The sequence below is a fragment of the Cornus florida genome, unplaced genomic scaffold (assembly GCF_030987335.1).
Source record: "Cornus florida cultivar Cherokee Brave unplaced genomic scaffold, ASM3098733v1 CherokeeBrave_3.0.0_Hap2_Chr08, whole genome shotgun sequence".
NCBI lineage: Eukaryota > Viridiplantae > Streptophyta > Magnoliopsida > Cornales > Cornaceae > Cornus > Cornus florida.
The window spans coordinates 57,431,331-57,437,330 of NW_026775578.1; positions in this window are offsets into that span (position 1 = coordinate 57,431,331).

Genomic DNA, 6,000 nt, shown 5'->3' on the forward strand with positions numbered 1-6,000 from the left:
AGGAAACTGGTCGCATGTGTATGTATTTATATAATTGTAGGAATTGGTTTTGGTTGTTTTGATGTGAATGAATCATGTTATATCATGTTTATAATTGGTATTTAGATGCTAGAACATGTATTAGATCGTCCTAGAATTTAATTAGGATTGTTATTACATGAATCGGAGGCGAGACAGACAAGTTACAAAGGTCGGAAGCTGCTGTCGCGATGAAGAAAACACTTCAGCACCAACTTAGCCGACTAAGTTGGAACTTAGCCTGCTAAGTTGGGAACTCAGTCTGCTCAGTTGGGAACTCAGCCTGCTTAGTTGGACTACGACCAGGATGTTGGTTTTAATTGCCCAGAATTATTTTTAAACCTATTTTAATTAATCTAAATGGATTGACAAAGGAATGATTAAATTAATAATAATTTAAAGGAAAGTTTTGGATGTTTCTACGGCTATTTGTTTTGGAAGCATGTTTAGAAAATTTATTAAATTGTTCTATGATATTTATTATATGTGGACTTGCTGTAATTGGGATGGGAAGTTTAAAGGATTAGTTTATATCTATTTGTGTATGCTTGTATTGTATCTATGTTGCTTATTATATGCTTTATTGTGCTTTTAATTTATGTTTATGAGATATGGTTGATTTGGAGGCATGGATTATTTGCAAGAGATATAAATAAATTGTCAGTATCTAAGTATGGACAAAAACATACTATTAGAGGCATGGATTATTTGCCAAAGATTTGAATAAGTTGTCATTAACTAAGTATGGACAAAAAACATACTATTGGAGGCATGGATTAATTGCCAGGATATAATTGGAATGTCAATTGGTTAAGTATATATATTATACTTGTGGAGGCTTAGATGAGTTGCCAAAGTATGAATAAAATGCTATATGAATTAGATGATTAAATAAACATCTATGGTTATGGTTATGTGAATAGGAGGAAATAAAATGCTCCTAGGGTTGAGCATGGTATTATTAATGGTTAATTAACCATTTGGATTAACTTTGGAAAGAGGAGTTCCATGTAATGAGAACGGTTTGGTATGGATGGTCGTGCGTATATATATATAAATCTATTTATATATTTATTAATCCACAGTTTGGGATTATGGAGGTATTAATTAATATTGGTGATATTATGTATTATTATTATTTATCACTTTATATTAAAGGCTAAAATTGAATTAGGATGGTTGTGGTTAGAGATGTTTTATTCATCGGTTTTTAGGGGCTTGTTAGAGGAAACTTGTTCGTGGGTTTTGACCCACCTTATTTTATTTTTCAAGTTCATAGAAGTTCAAGTTTCGAGGTTGAGGATCCGCAGCTTGGAGGCTTATCCATCATTTACTCTCATTTATTTCAAAGTAGGATGTTGTTAAGTCATTTGACTTTAGTTTTACTTATGAATTTGGGATTAATGGATATTGGTTAAGGGGTCCTTAAATTATTGGATTCCCGAGTTGTAACCTTTGGAGGATTTTTAGTTAATGGAATTATTATTTATTAGTTTCTTCAGTGGTTTATATATTCTTTATTATTCATCTTTGTATTATGTGCTTGCTAAATATTAATTATTTTGATATCTCTTGGTTTTTGAGCATGAACTTGATCAACTCATGTCTTTGAAATTAGAGGGTATCACAGTTGGTATCAGGGCACTCCAGGTTCAAGTGTCCTTAGGAGTGTCTTTCATTATATGATTTCCGCGTTGCATGTTTTTGCTTAGAGCCTAGGTAATAGGATTTTTTTTATTCTATACTCGGTCCGTTAGTGCGTTCTAACGTAGAATCGTTATTGTCTTATTAGAAAAATGGTAGGACACGTTTTGGAATGTATCAGAGGAGGCAAGAACGTAGGCGTCAGAATCGTCTACAAAACTAAAGTGTTGTGCTGGAGCAACAGGATCAGGATGATGACCAAGGGAGAGAACAAGAGATTTCTCCTAATATGGTTCATATCATTACTCAGGCTGTTACTATAGCAATGACGGCTATAATTCAGAATCAGCAATTTCTTCCGTAGGCACCCGGTCCTATACCAGTGGGACAACCAAGTGCTTGGGAGAAAGCGAGGAGTTACTTTATTAAAGGGAGTCTACCGGAGTTTTCAGGGTCCACAGATGTGAAGACTGTACATCAGTGGAAGAAGGATATCGAGCGTCATCTTCGTATGGTGGAGTGCACAGAAACTCAAAAACAAATGCTCGCCACTTTCAAGCTAGTGGGAGATGTGCTACAGTGGTGGGAGTCTATCACCACTACGGAGGAAAGGACCACATTGACATATGATCAGTTCCAGGATCGTTTTGACGACAAATATTTTTCGTTTTCGGTCAGAGCAGCTAAGAAAAATGAGTTCCTTAACCTATAGAAGAGGATAGGACAGTTACAGAATATGAGCAGGAATTCAAAAACCTGTCTCTATTTGCATCAGAGGAAGTAAATACAGAGGTAAAGAATAGGGCATGCTTTCTAAATGGGTTGACTTGGCCCATTAAGAAGGTTATTTTGGGGAGTCCCGCATACACCACATATTCACAGGTGGTTGATGCAGCTTTACAACATTACCAGGCTAAGAAGGACTACAAGTGATCTAGGGATGAGAATAGGAGTGATAAAGACTCTCCTAATCACTCTGTTGAGGGCAATGGAGCTAGAAACAAGGATAAGGGCAAATTCCAAGGACACCAGCCGTGGAAGAAGCATAAGGGTACTTCAGAGGTTCAGATAGAGGGGGTTCCTACTCAAAGACAGCAGATTGGGGCACCACAGACAAGACAGGGTCAAGTACAGGGGTAAATAGACCTTTTTAGAGGTCATTGCTATAAGTGTGGAGAATATGGGCATTCATCCAAACGTTGTCCTAGGATGGCTTCGAGACAATATGGGCAACAGGGATAAGAGTAACCATTATCGGCTCCACAGTTCTCGAATGTGCCGGCTCAGGCTTATCCAGCTTTGCCAGCACCATGGCCACCACAAGGGCAGCTAATTCATCAGGTGCATCTGGGCAGGGTGTACAATGTTGTACCATATGATGCATGGGCACCTCGCACAAATTGAGGGCATGTTTTCTATTCATATTATACATAAACATATTTTTTAGATACAAGTGCATCACATTCATTTGTATTTGGATCGTTTTGATTGATGATGGTAATATGTATTATTATTATTTATCACTTTATATTAGTAGCGCAAAAAATAGGCTATGGCCTATTCAATCATAATATGAGATAATTAGTGACTGAGGTAACAATCCTCCCTCCTTACCAAATTACCTTACACTATAAAGGGAAGATAATATGGAGTAATAACGCATTTCCTATCCCTCAAACTTGAATATACCAGTTTATGCCATTTACAACCATTCCGCTTAGTCTAGTGGTGCACATAAGATCTCTGATAAGAGTATCTCACAACAATGTGTCCTTAAAATGTATATAGGACCAAGAACTTTAGTACTACCCAACCATGTAAGAAAATATAGCAATGGGGATAGTTACCAACACAGATACGTTGGTGAAGTTAGGTAGCAAATAAATGCAACAATTACGGATTAGGTTAATGTGTTCATAATAAAATTAATTATGTGTTATGTATGTGGGGATGGAGTTATTTTCCACGCGGAAATAGAACAATGGAAATTTGGTATAAATAATCAAATTTTTCATTTCAAGGATTCGTGAATTCTGAGGACGGAATTTGATGAGCACCGAAAAGTGCGCATTTAAACCCGTTAAGCTTAAGCATTCTAGTACCTTTATCTATCTTACTTTGCCGTTTTAGACTTATTACGTGTTATTTATATTTTTAGGCACTAATCCCAAAATTGAGCTAACTCAGCCAAATAAGAGCTTAATTGAAGTAATCCTGAAATAAACCAAAGGAGGGAGCAAAGTGGAGAAAGAAAGGAGCAAAAAGGAATTAAGTTATGCAGCTGAAAAGTTCGATCGATCTAACTTAGAGTTTGATCGATCGAACATCTATGATCAATCACAGTACTTCTCGATAGATCCAACCTTGGCCTTTGCTGAAATTCCAAGTTCGATCGATCGAACCCTATTTTGTCCTATTCAAATGATTGATCTTATCCACAGCTGTACGCCTACCAACCACTTTTGTCCTTTTCCCCATAAATATCTTCGAAATATCTCAGCCTTGTCCTTATCCGGAGGAGTCAAACCACTTCAATCGATCCAAGATGCAGTTCGATCGATCGAACCCATCTTCGATCGATCCAAGTTAAGGTTCGATCGATCGAACTTCCTCCAGCGAGAAAAAGTTAAAGTCCAGCTCATTTATTCCGTTCTTCATTCAATCATTGGAGAATATGCCTTGCACGACCACAGCTCATCATAGGGTGTATTTGACCTACCTATATAACGAATATGATACACTTTTTGGAGAGGGCTCTAGAGTCTCTTGTCACACATTAAAAATCATCTTGGAGGCTATTCTTGGAGAGGAAGAAGGGAGGAAGCTAGAGCAACCATTGGAGGAGATCTTCACCAACAAGGAGCAGCCATGGAGTTAGCCTTTGAGGGTTGGATCATCACTACCATGAGTGGCTAGACATCTTCTTGGGGCTAGAGTTAGCCTCAAGCATGCTTTCTATACTCTAATCTTGTGTATTATTGAGGGATTAGTGTTGTATGATACATCTTGATATTCATGTATATATAAATCTTGATTATTTCATGGTTTGTATGGTTTAATGCTTCCAATTGACTATTCTATTCTATCCATATGTCTATGTATGCTAGAGTAGGATATTCGTGTGCTTATCTATAGATTTAGTGTTTTTGATGCATGTCTATGTGTATTGATGCTATAGATCTAGAGATTATCAAGATGATATGCTTAATAAATGCTATTTTGGTTCATTTGATGGTTTATGCCTATTCTTAATGGTTTGTGCCTCTCCCCTAGTCTAGATAGCTTTATTTTCATGCTAGTAGTGTAGATTTAGTGTAGTGGTAGTGTAATGTTAGATGGGAGGACAATCTACTCTTGATGTTTGATGTTCCATGCTTGTGAGTCCAAATGGCATATTCCTCTAACATTGTGTTGCATGTGGATTATGAGCTTAATGAATGATTAATGACTTGTTTTGATCTATTGTGCTATCCCCATGTTGTCTAGACAATATATGCTCTATTGTTTAGATATATTGTGCTCTTCACATGATGTTTAGACAATACTTGCTTGATTTGTCATCCTTGCCAATTGAATCAACCTAATGCACACACACCCTTATCATATTGCAACACATCCATTACCCTCAATTGATCACTTGTTAGTAGTATAGAAAAGTATTGCTAGGTGGTGATCTCTACACCCCAAGACCTCTCTCTCTCTTGTTTACCTCATATTATTTTATTTAGTTGAATTCAACTTAGCTTAATCAACCAACCAACCAATTGTGTGATCACTCGACCTACTAACCCTAATTACCATAGCTTCACAATTCGATACACCATCAAATCCCTTGGGACGATCCCTACTCGCACTATCTATATTTTATATAGAGAAAGGTAGTAGTCGCTTTCTATAAATATAAAACTTGGCCACCTCTTAAATTCACACAACTTTCAAGCTTTGTTGGTTGTGGCGACTCCATTAAGGAAACCAACAACAAGTTTTTGGCGCCGTTGCCGGGGATTTTAAATTGGCAACGTCGAGTTGTGAAATTCAATTAGGATTAGTACTCTTTTGATCGTGTCTTTACTTTCTTTTTATTTTCTATTTTTGATTACTTATTAAGTTTGTTCTTCATTAACAAGGTGCATTGAGCAAGGAGCTAGCAAAGAACTTCAAAGCTAAGGAGCCAAGCAAAACAAAAAAAAAATAAAAAAAAAAAAAAAAAAAAAAAAAAAAAAAAAAAATTTGCTAAGCTAAGCTTTTAAATTTGGAGTTGAATTGCTAAAGGACTATTGTGAGACCTTCTTACTCAATCTCCTTAGTTAAATCGGGGGCCCACGTGGAGGCATTTAT